The sequence below is a fragment of the Schistocerca piceifrons genome, chromosome 6, assembly GCF_021461385.2.
Source record: "Schistocerca piceifrons isolate TAMUIC-IGC-003096 chromosome 6, iqSchPice1.1, whole genome shotgun sequence".
Taxonomy (NCBI): Eukaryota; Metazoa; Arthropoda; class Insecta; order Orthoptera; family Acrididae; genus Schistocerca; species Schistocerca piceifrons.
Window position 1 is genome coordinate 536,018,908 of NC_060143.1, and position 16,024 is coordinate 536,034,931.

The following is a 16,024-nucleotide window of genomic DNA, read 5'->3' on the forward strand; positions in this document are numbered from 1 at the left end:
GCCTCACAGCGAACTCAGGGTTATTGTGCGGTTCGGCCCCCAGTGGACCCCCCTGGGAACGTCTCATAACAGACGAGTGTAACCCCAAATATTTGCGTTGTAGAGTAACGGTAGTGTGTGTGTATGTGGAAACTGTTTTTGCGCAGCAATCGCCGACACAGTGTAACTGAGGCGAAATGAGGGGAACCAGCCCGCATTCGCCGAGGTAGATGGGAAACCGTTTTAAAAACCATCAACAGGCTAGCCGGAATAGCAGACCTCCCGCTCGGGAAGCAGCGCGCTAGACCGCGCTGCTAGCCGAGCAAGAAATAGGGGGTAATAGTAACCTTATATCAGCAGCTATACACGGTGTCCCAGCAGGAATGGTCAGTATTCAGGGATATGACTGGAACGATCAGTTGGTTCAAATGGCTCTAAGCACTATGGGCTCATCAGTCCCCTAGTTTTAAAACTACTTAAACCTAACTAACCTAAGGACATCACACACATCTATGGCCTAGGCAGGATTCGAACCTGCGACCGTAGCAGCAGCGCGGTTCCAGACTGAAGCGCCTCGAACCGCTCGGCCACAGCGGCCGGCACTGGAACGATCATTCGAAGTAAAAATTTCTAGTAAAAATGGGCTCTTGTATGTACACCTTAATACCTATGAGCACGTGTTTATCCTCTATACTGTGAAACAAATGTCTTCTACTGCAAGCTCTGTTTTGCATATTTTGTAAGGAGGTAGTATGGAGCAAAATGATAAAATAAATTGTCTGCTAAGCATGCATACTTTTAAAACTATGAGCATATGTTCAGTAGAAGGGGTTGTGCTCCACAGTTCAAATGGCTCTGAGCACTATGGGACTTAACATCTATGGTCATCAGTCCCTTAGAACTTAGAACTACTTAAACCTAACTAACCTAAGGACAGCACACAACACCCAGCCATCACGAGGCAGAGAAAATCCCTGACCCCGCCGAGAATCGAACCCGGGAATCCGGGCGTGGGAAGCGAGAACGCTCCACAGTATCGAAGAGGTTATCTGCTCATAGCTCCTAAGATACTCACTTTAGAGCCCATGTTTACAGGAATTTTTTGGTCCACACTTACACCTGTAAAAATATGAAAACGAGTGAAACATCAGAAGGAGAGTATTGTTTCGCAGTAGCGAAGATGCTCGTAGCTCATAGCTCTTTAAGGTGTGCATTTTAATGGCCATGTGTACTCCATTTTGTTTACTCCCAATGGTTGTTCCTATTCTTCCTCGCTGTTCTCATGTAACCCTCGCGTCTTTGATCTGCAACAACTAAAATGTTCAAATGTGTGAAATCTTATGCGACTTAATTGCTAAGGTCGTCAGTCCCTGAGCTTACACACGACTTAACCTAAATTATCCTAAGGACAAACAAGCACACCCATGCTCGAGGGAGGACTCGAACCTCCACCGGGACCAGCCACACAGTCCATGACTACAGTGGATAGACCGCTCGGCTAATCCCGCGCGGCAGCAACAACTATTCAGTCCCGCCACACGACCACTTCATATGTTCTGCGGCAACGAGCAATAACTATTTACAAATGGCTGTTGGCAGCACTAGCATTACATATAGCGCATCGAAGGTGCATTGGGGGGGGGGGGGGGAGGGGGGTACACCGAAATCAATGCAGTAGTTGTAATGAGGAAACGGACCAATCTATGTCACAACCAGAAAGGTATGAGCATTGACTTTCGTCCGAAGGGTGGAAGCATTTCCGGAATGCCTAAGTTTGTAAACTATTCACTTGCCGCCGTGATTAAAGTATACTACGCACATCAAAATGGCTCCATTCAAAGCCGGCTACGAGGCAACTGTGGTGCACCACTGTGGTGGCAGTGGTGAACGGCGGGTGCGCGGATCGTACTGGCGAATAGACGTCCAACCATTGAGCAGCTGACCACTCTGATGCACCCGGTGGATGCCAGCAGTGTCTCCCTAACGACCGTTCAGCAAACTTTGCTGCGTATGGACCTCCGCGGTAGGCGCCTGGTTAATGTAGGGCGAAGAAGACTGTAATTTGCCTGCCAGTACCGGAACTGGACGTTTACTTGGTAGCGACACGTGGCCTTTTAAGACTAATCACGTTTTATGCTCCATTGGACAGATGGTCGTTGGCGCGTACAATCCTGCAAAAAACTGTCCGAAAGATACTAGACGGAGGAGGGAATTATATGGTCTCGGGAATGTTTTCGTGGACTTTCCTGGGTGATGTCGCCATGCGGAAAAGCACAATGCATCAGTATAATTATACTCTTAACCTTGGGGACCATGTTCATCCCCGCATGCTGTTTATTTTTCCTCGGTAGGACGGCATCTACCAGCAGGACAATGCAACGTGTCACAAATTTTAATATTTTAAAAACGTCAGACATCATAATCTGAACAGTATCAACAATATTTTTGCCGGCCGGAGTGGCCGAGCGGTTAAAGGCGCTACAGTCTGGAACCGCCTCGGACATGGATGTGTGTGATGTCCTTAGGTTAGTTAGGTTTAAGTAGTTCTAAGTTCTAGGGCACTTATGACCACAGCAGTTGAGTCGCATAGTGCTCAGAGCCATTTGAACCATTCGAACAATATTTTTAATCGACGTAAAAGTTTTCTGGGCTTGGTACAGCGTCAAATGTAAAAATTACTGCTGCTATAGAAAAACCAACGTTTCGGCCACGACTGCAGCAGCATTCTTGTGGGTCTAATGGTGCGTTCTAGCTATGCAGTGTCCTTTAGATTTTGTTGTTAGTGTTCACTGCGCATGCCATTACGTCATAATTTTAAAAAAAGTTGTTAGGCAAGAAGGAGAGGGAACTTTATTTTAATAGGTTATGGCTGTGGAGGGAGAACGTGACCTCTGTTGTCCATTGGCTCTTGTGTTCTGTGCCATGATTGGTGGCCACCGTCGAATGAGAAGTTTGCTGTTGTTTACCAATTGCTGGACGTCGGCCGCGCGGCGGCAGTTACTCGCCGGTAGTGCTCGTGCCTCGTGTTGACAGTGCGGTCTGTTGGGCTCTGATTGCTGGCAGCCAAGATGGGGCAAGCCTGAGTCCATCCTCCCTGTTCTTGTTGTTAGGGTGTTTGAGTATTTCGATGGCCTCTCTGATTTTGCGTTTCGTCATAATTGGCTGCTTGGCCAACACACAGGCTTCACTGAATTTTATTTCTTTTCTACAGTCATGGTGATGTTCTGCCACTGCGGATTTGTTGTGTCGCCCAAGACGAATATAACGCTCGTGATCCCGCGCTTTGCTATTGGCCTACCAGTCTCGCCGATGTATGCCTCTCCACATTCGCATTCCACCTTGCAAACGCCTGCAGTGTGTAATGCATCCAGCTTGTCCTTGGTGGAACCTAGCACGTCCTGGATCCTGCGACCACTGTAGAAGACAGGCTGCGCCCCAACGCTGCGAAGGTGTTTGCCTATTCGCTCAGTAAATATTATTAATCGTGCTGAAAGTGTGCCTGTGTGCTTCGAAGAGCACCAAGGTGAGTTTACTCTACTCCCCTGGGTACCAAACTCCCAGAATTGAAACCCAGTCGAGAATCTGTCAGCCCACCTCAATGGGGTTCTTGGCGCCATTGAACTTCGACCGAGAAACATAGTGCAGCTGGCCACGACGCTGGAGTCTCCATGGCTCCACAGCCTTGTCAGTACTTTCCACAACCTCACTGAGTCTTTTCCTACACGTATCGCAGCGATCCACGTTGAAAAAGTGTTTATTCAGGCTTTTGACAAGTGGTTAAGTCTATGCTATTAGACAGTGTGCTTTCGTCTTTCTTGTCCTTCTAGTCCGCATCAAATTTCTGTAAAATTTTAACACTTTCTCTTTCAGAGTAGTTAAATATTACTTGATTTCGGCTTCCTCGCTCGCCACTGACTTTCCTCGCTTTGCTACACCGCGCTAATGCTGCGGCGCTCTTGCGCGGTCTTTTCCAGTATTGATTTTTCTCTCGTGCACCTGCTTGTCTAGCCTTGCAATCACCTTCATCGCCACCGGGTGACACCGTTCTGTACTCTTCTTTCCTAACTCAGTCAAGAGTCCTTCGGTTTTCTTCGGTGTTCTTCCAAAATTTCGTGTTCTTTTTCTTTCTTTTTCTTCTCTTCTTTCTTTAACTGTCCCGTGGTCTGTGCTAGCAACTTATAATTCTCTGCACCCACCGCAGCACTCCTCTTTTCCATTCTGTTCAACAATTCATCATACCTGCTACATTGTACCTTGTATTGTTTTACCGCGTTTGAGAATAGTTCTTCACTCCTCCAGGTATCTTCTGTGATGTGTTCTCCATTGCTTTTCACACTTTCCATCTTACGTGTTCTACATGAAGACGTTTGCTATCTGTGCAGCGACTGAAACAAGATTCTTGATTCTCCTCAGTCACTTGATCTGCCGCAGTAACTGTGATCTTCTCCGACTGGTTACTGTTTTGTTTCTCCGGCGATTGTAATATCCCCTGCACATCTTTCGCGCTTTTCTGTCATGTATTCGCCGTGTTGATCAGTTATTTATAATTTACTTTCTTTCGGACTGAGATTTTGTGCTACTGCATAGTGCTCGTTTTCTGTGAATGATTCTCCGATTCTGCTGTTCTCTCATTAAAGATTAATTGCCACGTGTCCCACAACAGGTTCGTTAACCAGTGGTAACCAGTTCTCTGGTATGGAGCGCCGCGGGTTTCGAATCCGCGCCAGATGGCATGGACCTCGATTATCACTAGAGGTCTCTCCAGTCGTCGCACTGTAAGCCGTGGCTGCGCGAGCACTCCTGGCCCGCGTATAATGCGAGGGCGCCGCGGTGGAGCACATGGTCCCAGTGGCCAATAGCAACGTACTCTATCAGCTGTTTAAGCGCCTACCTCTCGCTCAGCCGGACCACCTCCTTCCACTTACCCATTGTGGCTTCCAGCCTTCCTTCTCAGCCGACGACCAGCTCCTTAACCTTACCAATCTTCTGTCCCTCCAACTTAACTCCCGTCGCTCCGCTATGCTGGTTTCCCTTGACCTCCAGAACGCCTACGACCGTGTCTGGCACCCCAGACTCCTCTTCAAACTCCAGTCAAAAACTGCTATGTTTATCAACTTTGGCCGTCTCGTTACTTCCTTCCTCTCCCGTCGTCCCTCCTATCTGACTATCCACAATTCGTACTCCCATACTTTCCATCCCTCTGCCAGTGTGCCCCAACACTCCGTCCTTTCCCTTCTCCTCTACCTCCTGTACACTGGTGATATACCCAAACCTCCCCCACCTGTTCATCTCCTTCAATTTGCTGATGACACCACCTTACTAGCCCTTTATCCTACCCTTCAACAGTCCCAACGTCTCCACCAAACCCATCTTGACCAATTCACTGCTTGGTGCAACCAGTGGTTCCTCCATATCAACCCTTCCAAGACCCAGGCAATCATCATAGGCAGCACCACCCATTCTTTCCGTCTCCATGATTTCTACCTCACCATTTAAGGCTGCCATCCACCTCACCTCGGTGTTTCCCTTCCTCTCCACCCCCAGCCCATTACTACACCTTTACCATTGTGTCCCACCCTCTCTCCATCTCCACACCCTCCGCTTCCTCTCCCAACACAACTTCCAGCATCTACCTCTCCCAGATGATGTGCTTCACCCTGACGTCTACCCTTCCTACCAACTCTAACCCCACCTTCCTCCTGTCTCCTCCTCAGGGCTCCCTCTCCTCCTCCTCCCTTCTGCTGAGTGACTTTCCCCTCCTACACCTACACCCTCTCCTGTGCTCCCCTTCAGTGTCTCTGCACTCCCTCCCGACTTGTCTTCCCTCTTCATCTCCCACCCCAGCAGTCTCCTGCCTCTTTGTGCACACCCTGACGCTTCTGCTATTTTCATCCCACCCCCTCCCCTACTGCACCTTGCTCTCCCCTCCTTTTCCATCCTCTCAGGCCTCTCCCTCAGCAGGTCTCTCCTGGCAGTTTTATTCTTCATTGTGTGTGCTTCATCTCTCCCAAGTTGGTTTAAAGTGTCCTGGAGTGTAACTGTGGCCAACTTTTAACCTGTATGTGTGAGGCTTCAGTGTCTTTTTTGTGCTCTACGAATCGCCAACTGTGTTTTTCAACTTTTTTAATTGTCCCCCCATGAACGTCTCCATGTCAGTGTATTTTTACCTCCATTATCTCCCCTTAATGTGTTTTTATGTCCCCCATTTTTGTCGCCTTTCTATTTATCATTTTCTTCTTGTATTAGCTGCCATGTCACTCGGCTGAAGAGCGGCGGATTGTGCCACTGACAGCCTTCCCCTGCTCATATGGGGTGGGGGAATAAAATGACAATAAAGAAAACAAAAAAAAGCTGAGCAGGCAGTCTGATATTCGCGATAGTATATCGACATCTCGCTTAGAGACAGCGTGTTTCCTTGATTTCCGCTTACGAGTGGACGTTGTGGGTTCGTGAGGTCGTGCTTGTGACCCCGTTGCTATTTGTGTGTTGTTGTTCGTTAGGTCTTGCTCGGTCATCTGTCGTTGTTCGTGTCCGTCCTTCCCCATTCGTTTTGTTTGTTCGCGGTCTGCTCCCGTTTGGTCCTGCCGCGCTTTCGTTCTCGGCAACCCCGCGACCGTTCTGGTCACGGTTACAACAAGTTCCATTCTCATTCTACTTTCACGACTCGGCTAGCTCGCCTCTCTGTTTAGGTCCCCAGGTACTGGATATGATAACTCCTTTTCACTCGTGAAATACTGCATCACGTATATTCCACTCTGATACAACACATGAAGGAATAATAATATCCCATGTCTACCGGTACCAACGTCGCACATGGTATGCAATATCACAGAACGAAGTATAATTGCATCTAGTGGAATATATCCTCCTACAAATTTAGATTTCACCGCTAGTCTCACCATGTCGCAAACATGATGCAGATCACTGTAAAGGCTATTACTAATAATTTTGCTGTCATTAACTTTATCTAAATCGTTGTCCTTATGTCAATTGTTCCCCTTTAATTTCCATATGCGTCCATCGAAACTCTGCTTATTTTTTGTCCTCATACATAGCCAAACGCATTCCTCACATTCCCTTGCCCTGTGCCCGTAACGGTTATATGATGCACATCTATCGAGTAGAATGCGCGATATGTCCGGCTAAAGTGCACTTGGTGCACGCTACTGGGACACAAGCCCTCTACCTCTCACGTCTTCCCTTTGAAATGATTCGGAGGCAATGCATTTTCATACACTGAGCTTAGTGGGACTTGTGGATTACGCGACATGGTTCAATGTATTGTACACGCACTGATATTTGAAATCTGACTCCTACAAAGCTCCTACAACAGTTCACTAACACTATAGAGACGAGAGAACTCCGTAAAAACGTACTAAAAGTACAAATACAAATAAATAAATTCTCCAGAAGTTCTACATGGAAACTCGGGACAACGACTGAATATAGTTACATTCCCTCTTCTTGGTGTAAGAAATGGAAAAATTAGCACAATGCTTTTAACTTATACTGCTTAACCTAGTTTAAGTTCGTTATCACTGTGGCGTCCGCATATATTTTCCTGGCCATAATAACTAATAAATTGTTACATTGTATAAACTGTCAGCGACTGTGCACCAGAAAACTGTCAGATTTCGGAAAGATCATGGGCGACTGTCGACAAATTATTATGTGAAGTGGCGATTGAGTCTTTAACATGCCAGTGGGATGCCACGAGATCAGATCCCGATGACCTGTGCAGTTAACCTATCGCTCCTTCCCCCCTGCGAGTCCGGGGGTTAGAATAGGCCCGAGGTATTCCTGCCTGTCGTACGAGGCGACTAAAAGGAGTCCATCCCCCTCACGGGGGTAGTTAGCGCCTGCGTCCGGAGACGGACGGTTCCACGACCTATAATTGTGGTCTTTTTGGATTTTCACTTCTCGTTTCTTCCTTCCTTTTGTTGGTTCCTCTCCTTGGTCTTCTCCACCTCACTGTCTTCCTTACTCTTTCCCTTGACTTCTCCTTGACTTCTCCTTGCCTTCTCATTGCCTTCTTCTCCTTGCCTTCTCATTGCCTTCTTCTCCCTGCCTTCTCATTGCCTTCTTCTCCTTGCCTTCTCATTGCCTTCTTCTCCTTGCCTTCTCATTGCCTTCTCATTGCCTTCTTCTCCTTGCCTTCTCATTGCCTTCTTCTCCTTGCCTTCTCATTGCCTTCTTGTCCTTGCCTTCTCATTGCCTTCTTCTCCTTGCCTACTTCTCCTTGCCTTCTCTGGTCTCCGCCTCGGCGTTTGAGACAGTCTGTCCTCTTTCTCCCTCTCTCTCTTCTTTTTCCTCTTCTTCCTTCCTCCCTTTGCGTGCCTGAAGGCCGACCCACGCGTTCGCACGAGTAGCCGGTGACGGGGTAACGCGTAATTCCCCGCCCTGGGTAGACATGTAAGGCACGCGCGTACCCCCTGGTAAAGGCCAGGCCCGGGGAGGGGTGATTGCCTGAGCTGATACCTTCTGACCATGCCGATTGGTCCCTCCGTCTGTTTCTCGGGAGGTGTGACCTGAGGTGTAAACATTCACCTAAGGCGGGAGTGCCCTCTGAGAGGGTCCCCACAAGGAAGGAGCGCGCCGTCGGAGACGCTGGCAATCATGGGGGATTCCTCCGCAATGGATTCTACTCCATCGCTTTCGACTTCTGCCCAAAAACGGAAACGTGAGCAGCCACCAGTGACAAAAGTACTACAGCCTGCCCCACAGTTCCTCGTCGTTTCTCGATCTGAGGACGGAAAGGATTTTTCCTCTGTCAACCCTTTCGTTATCCAGAAGGGCGTAGATGCCATAGCCGGATCTGTCAAATCTTGTACCAGGTTGCGTAACGGTACCTTATTACTAGAAACTGAGAGTGCCTTTCAGGCACAAAAACTGCTTCGGGCCACACCCCTGTACACGTTCCCTGTCCGGGTGGAGGCCCACAGAACTTTGAATTCGTCTCGTGGTGTAGTCTATACTAGCTCCCTCGACGGATTGACTGACGAGGAGATTCAATCTTTCCTCGCTGAGCAGGGCGTGACGGCTGACCATAGGGTCATGAAAAAGGTCAACAATGACCTTGTACCGACCCGGACACTTTTCCTGACCTTTGATAGTGTTAAGCTGCCATCGCGCATCAAGGCGGGCTACGAGGTTATTTCTGTTCGCCCCTATGTCCCGACACCTACGCGCTGCTACCAGTGTCAGCGTTTCAATCACACTCCACAGTCTTGTTCCAATGCGGCTAAATGTGTCACTTGTGGCAGGGATGCCCATGAGGGTGACTGTCCACCTCCGTCTCCTCGTTGTGTGAACTGTCAGGGTGACCATGCCGCATCCTCCCGCGACTGTCCTGTCTATAAGGAAGAACGCTGTATCCAAGAAATTCGGGTCAAAGAGAAAGTGTCCACCTCGGCTGCTCGCAAGCTATTGGCTAGTAGGAAGCCCACGCTGCTCCCAGCGGGGAAATACAGTACTGTCCTCGCCTCTCCTCGGACTACCAGGGAGGTAGCAACCCAGACATGCGATCTGACCTTCAGCACCACGGTCGTCCGTTCGGCCAGTGCTAAGATCGCGCGGTCGACGTCTCCTCTTCCTCCCATCACCCCACAGACACCAGCCCCTTCATCAGCTTCTGCTAAGACGAAGACCCCGAAGCCAGATGCACGGGCCTTCAAGAAGGAACCATCCCGTGCAGACTTCCTACGTACCTCGACCTCTCAGCCTTCGACCGGTACTTCCACCAAACGTCCTTCCACAAAGGCTCATAGGAAGCACAGTTCTCCTTCTCCGCCACGGCGCATTTTTTCTCCTGCGCCACCCAGCGGTTGCCGCCCCAGGCCGTCATCCGTTTCGCCTGGCCGCACCGCTGGTAGCCGTACATCTGGCCGTTCACCGGCGGAGGAAGCTTCCCCTCCCAGCCGTCCTCCCGAGATGGCCGATGAACCTATAGACCCAATGGACGATGACTGTCCGCCTATTGATAGCGGCGGCAGTGCTCGCTCGAAGCCAGGCCCTCAGCGGCCTTCGAGGTGACCCCTTCTTTCATCTTCCTTTTCTTACGATGGCACTTATTCACTGGAATATTCGCAGCATTCGCTCCAACCGAGAGGACTTGAAGTTGCTGCTCCGCTTGCACCGTCCGCTCATCGTAGCCCTCCAGGAAACGAAGCTACGCCCATGCGATCAAATTGCCTTGGCACCCTACACCTCTGTGCGTTTTGACCTACCCCCTGTGGTAGGTATCCCAGCTCATCGAGGGGTTATGTTGCTGGTCCGGGATGATATTTACTACGATCCCATCACGTTGCACACCGGCCTGCAGGCAGTTGCCATCCGCATTACTCTCCCCACTTTTACGTTTTCCCTTTGTACCGTTTACACTCCATCGTCATCTGCCGTTACCAGGGCAGACATGATGCAACTTATTTCTAAGCTACCTGCACCATTTTTGTTAACTGGAGACTTCAATGCCCACCATCCCCTTTGGGGCTCTCCAGCATCCTGCCCGAGGGGCTCCTTGTTAGCAGACCTTTTCAACCAGCTCAATCTTGTCTGCCTCAATACTGGCGCCCCTACTTTTCTTTCGGACACATCTCACACACATTCCCATTTAGACCTCTCTATATGTACTCCCCAACGTGCACGCCGGTTTGAGTGGTATGCACTTTCTGATACATATTCGAGCGACCACTTCCCGTGTGTTATCCATCTCCTGCAGCATACCCCCTCTCCGTGCTCCTCTAGTTGGACCATCTCCAAGGCAGACTGGGGGCTCTTCTCTTCCAGGGCGACCTTTCAGGATCAAACCTTCACAAGCTGCGATCGTCAGGTCGCACACCTCACGGAAGTCATTCTCGCTGCTGCTGAATATTCCATCCCTCACCCTACTTCTTCTCCACGTCGCGTACCGGTCCCCTGGTGGACCGCAGCATGTAGAGACGCTTTACGTGCTCGTCGACGTGCTTTACGCACATTTAAACGCCACCCTACAGTGGCGAATTGTATCAGTTATAAACGATTACGTGCTCAGTGTCGTCGTATTATCAAAGAAAGCAAGAAAGCCAGCTGAGCTGCTTTCACAAGCACCTTCAACAGTTTTACTCCTTCTTCTGTTGTCTGGGGTAGCCTGCGCCGGCTATCTGGCACTAAGGTCCACTCACCAGTTTCTGGCTTGAAGGTCGCGAATGATGTCCTTGTGGCCCCTGAGGCTGTCTCCAATGCCTTCGGCCGCTTTTTCGCAGAGGTTTCGAGCTCCGCTCATTACCACCCTGCCTTCCTCCCCCGCAAACAGGCAGAGGAGGCTAGGCCACCTAACTTCCGCTCCTCGAATTGTGAAAGTTATAATGCCCCATTCACCATGCGGGAACTCGAAAACGCACTTGGCCGATCACGGTCCTCCGCGCCAGGGCCTGATTCTATTCATATTCAGATGCTGAAGAACCTTTCTCCTGCGGGTAAAGGTTTTCTTCTTCGTACATACAATCGCATCTGGATTGAGGGACATGTTCCCGCATGCTGGCGCGAGTCTATTGTTGTCCCGATCCCTAAGCCGGATAAGGACAAGCGCTTGCCTTCCAGTTATCGACCCATCTCGCTTACCAGCTGCGTCTGTAAAGTGATGGAGCGAATGGTTAACTCTCGATTGGTTTGGCTGCTCGAGTCTCGACGCCTACTTACCAATGTACAATGTGGATTTCGTAGGCGCCGATCTGCTGTTGACCATCTGGTTACCTTGACGACCTTCATTATGAATAACTTCTTGCGGAAGCGCCCGACCGCGGCTGTGTTCTTTGATTTGGAGAAGGCTTACGACACCTGTTGGAGGGCGGGCATTCTCCGCACCATGCATACATGGGGCCTTCGCGGACGCCTCCCTCTATTTATTCGTTCCTTTTTAATGGATCGACAGTTCAGGGTACGTGTGGGTTCTGTCCTGTCCGACACCTTTCGCCAGGAGAATGGGGTGCCACAGGGCTCAGTTTTGAGCGTCGCTCTCTTCGCCATCGCGATCAATCCAATAATGGATTGCCTCCCAGCTGATGTATCAGGCTCCCTTTTCGTGGACGATTTTACCATCTATTGCAGCGCGCAGTGTCCACGTGTCCTGGAGCGCTGTATTCAGCGTTCTCTTGACCGCCTTTACTCCTGGAGTGTCGCCAATGGCTTCCGTTTTTCTGCCGAGAAGACGGTCTGTATTAACTTCTGGCGCTACAACGAGTTTCTCCCACCGTCCTTACGACTCGGTCCCGTTGCTCTCCCAATCGTGGAGACAACAAAATTTTTAGCCCTTACATTTGACAGGAAACTTAGCTGGTCTCCACATGTGTCATGTTTGGCCGCCCGTTGTACCCGTTCTTTAAATGTCCTCCCTGTTCTCAGTGGTATGTCGTGGGGAGCGGATCGAACCGTCCTACTTCGTCTATATCGGTCGATCGTCCGCTCCAAGCTGGATTATGGGAGCTTCGTATACTCCTCTGCACGGCCATCCATCTTACGCCGCCTCAACTCCAGACAACATCGGGGTTTACGACTTGCGATCGGAGCATTTTAAACTAGTCCCGTAGAGAGTCTTCATGCTGACGCTGGCGAATTGCCACTCACCTACCGGCGCGATATACTGCTTTGTCGGTATGCCTGTCGGCTACTGTCAATGCCCGACCATCCGTCTTATCGTTCCTTTTTTGACGACTCTCTTGACCGTCAATACGGGTTGTATGTCTCTGCCCTCCTACCCCCTGGAGTTCGCTTTCGTCGCCTCCTTCAACACCTTAATTTTTCACTCCCTGCAACCTTTCGAGTGGGCGAGAGCCACACGCCACCTTGGCTCCAGGCTCAGGTCCGCGTTCACCTTGACCTCAGCTCGCCCCCAAAAGAGGTTACCCCCGGTTCGGTCTACCACTCCCGTTTTATGGAACTTCGTTCGAAGTTCATCGACATGACTTTCATTTATACAGATGGCTCTAAGACCAATGACGGGGTCGGGTGTTCCTTTATTGTCGGGGCACAAAGTTTCAAATACCGGCTCCATGGCCATTGTTCGGTCTTCACAGCTGAGCTCTTTGCCCTCTACCAGGCTGTTCTTTACATCTGCCGCCACCGACATTCTGCTTATGTCATTTGCTCCGATTCCCTGAGCGCCATCCAGAGCCTCAGTGATCCATACCCGGTTCACCCTTTCGTACACCGGATCCAACGCTCTCTTCAGCAGCTGGTGGACTTCGGTTCTCCGGTTAGCTTTATGTGGGTTCCTGGCCATGTCGGTATCCCTGGGAACGAAGCTGCAGATGCCGCGGCCAAGGCTGCGGTCCTCCAGCCTCGGACAGCTTCTTGTTGTGTCCCTTCGTCCGATTTTAGCAGGGTCATTTGTCGGCGCATTTTATCGCTGTGGCATGCCGATTGGGCTGCACTTACAGACAACAAGCTTCGGGCCTTAAAACCTCTTCCCGTGGCTTGGACGTCCTCCTCACGCCCTTCTCGGCGGGAGGAGGTAGTTTTGGCCCGGTTAAGAATTGGACACTGCCGGTTCAGCCATCGCCATCTGCTGACGGCTGCGCCGGCGCCGTTCTGCCCATGTGGGCACTTGCTGACGGTTAGACACATTTTAATGTCCTGTCCAGATTTTAACACACTGCGCCTAGATCTTAACCTGCCAAGTACTTTCGATGCCATTTTAGCGGATGACACAAGAGCAGCTGCTCGTGTTCTTCGTTTTATCAATTTGACAAACCTCGCTAAGGACATTTGATTATGCTGTTTTTTAATCCTATGCCTGTCAGTCTGTCTTTTATCGTGTTTTCCCTTTTAGTTGTTGTTGTCAACTTGTGCCTCGCGGTGCAATCTTAAAGTAGTCAGGGCGCTAATGACCATTGAAGTTGTGCGCCCTAAAACCACACAAAAAAAAAAAAAACTATCGCTCCTTATGAGGTCATGCGAAATGAAAAAGCAAAGTCACGCGATGGATCATTAATTGAATATCTGAATTATACAGGGATGCCCAAATGATTCAGAAGAACGAAGCTTTGACTTGAACCAAATAACTTTGCGGTTCATTCGTCATGACGTGTACAAATGCGGTCCATGCTTACCACTCTGCAGGTACTCAGCTGCAGAGGATGGCAGCCCTGATATCTGTAGATCAGCTTTAAAGCGGACTTCACCCTGTGCAGTACTGAAGTATACTCTACTACTCATTGAGATGAAGTCCTTTCCTTCTTTCCTGTCCAATATATAGTTCTTTCTGCCAGCACCGGTACATCTGTAGCCTACAGAAGCATACATGCCGAGTTGTAACCAATGATAACCTTATAACAAATGCAATGATTTCCCTTCTCCTGACGAAACTGCCATGAGCAATCAATACTATTCAGTTCTCTCATGAGGTGGAGCAGTAGACAGAAATCCTCTCTGACAGTATGTCTATTTTCGCAATTTGGCCAATGGAAACTTTTACACATTTGCACTCCGAGTCTCCACAACAACTAAGAAATTAATTGTCATGAGACAGGCATAGGCTTCCCTACGAAATTTGAACATCTATTCCTGTGACATCTATCAGTCACCACTAACAGCCTCCCATGCTCAGTACATCTCATTTTTCACTTCCCTTCGCAGGTATTATCCCTTAAACGGTGTCCTTTAAGTTTATCACCGACTGAAGGTTTACAATGTGCTGGGGACTCCATGTTGATCTGATGCCTCCCATGGCAACAACCGTGGTTTTCTCCTCTGTTCCCCCCCCCCCCCCCCCCCCAAAAAAAAACACTGTTCTCCCATTTTCTACCTCACTGAATCCAGGCTTTCAGCAGAAACACTTTTATGGTTTGCATGCCACACTCCCCATGGAGCTCTTGTTCGCTCTCATAGTAGACTAACCACTCAAATTGCAGAAAAATAGAAGGACCCATCAGTGTATGGATTTAAACGAAAGATTATTACTTGGATGTGCACTCTTTGGTATCTAGTTGTGTGCATACTTACATGTAGAATTAATAATCTTAGTGGACTGAGAGCCCAGATCAGGAAAATCGTTTATTAATAAGTTCACGGAGCAGTTTTGAAAAATCTGTTTCACAACGCACTGTACATCTTGTTGAGGTAGGCCTTAGGTGAAATTTGGGCCCAATGAGGTGGGGATAGAATAGTTTACATTTGAAGTATATTTATAATAACTAGGACAGTATTTGATTATTAAGTTGTGAGAACACACAGTTATCTCGCAAATAGCTCAGTTGCTGAACGAAGTTTACTGTCATGTGTTTTTGCTTCTATTATGTTGTGATTACAGCCATTTTAGTTTCTGTTATTAATATGTCCCATACATAAATTTCGCACTGCGGCGCCTTTCGCGCATGTCTCATCTTGCCGAGTGAAACTGGCCCTGTCACATCAGTACTGTGCGTAGTACTCTTGCCACAGTAACACATGACAGAGAAAAGGTATCTCAGGCAATTAGTGTCCTTATCACCACTGGTCCCTCTCTTATCCTCCATGCACGAGGAGGTACCCAAAGAAAACGGAATTATTTTTTTAAAGGCTACGTATAATCAATCTATTTACGAATCAACCTTATCTCCATTCGAAATACTCCCTGTTACAACCAATACATTTGTCCCACCGCTGCTTCCACTGTTCTAAACATTTTTTGTAGTCATCTTTAGAAATGGTTGACAGCTCCTCCCTCATTTTTTCTTGACTTTTGCAATGTTTTCAAATCGGTGTCCTTTCATGCCTCTTTTCGAACTTGAAAATAAGAGGAAGTCGCACGGAGCCAGGTCAGGTGAGTAAGGTGCGTGGGGCAGCCATTTTTAGCCAAAAACCGTGTAACAGAGATGGCTGTGTTTGCAGGTGCATTGTCGTGGCGGAAGAACCAGTGTCCTGTCTACCACAAATCGGGCCTTTTTTGACGAACACTGTTGCGCAATCTTCTTATAACTTGCTAAAACGGCCCGTGAGTGCAAGCTCTCAAATTATTTTTTTTTTTTTTTTTTTTTTTTACGTTTTCGTCAATTCAGGCAGTTGATGGACGTCCAGAACGATGTTTGTTCAC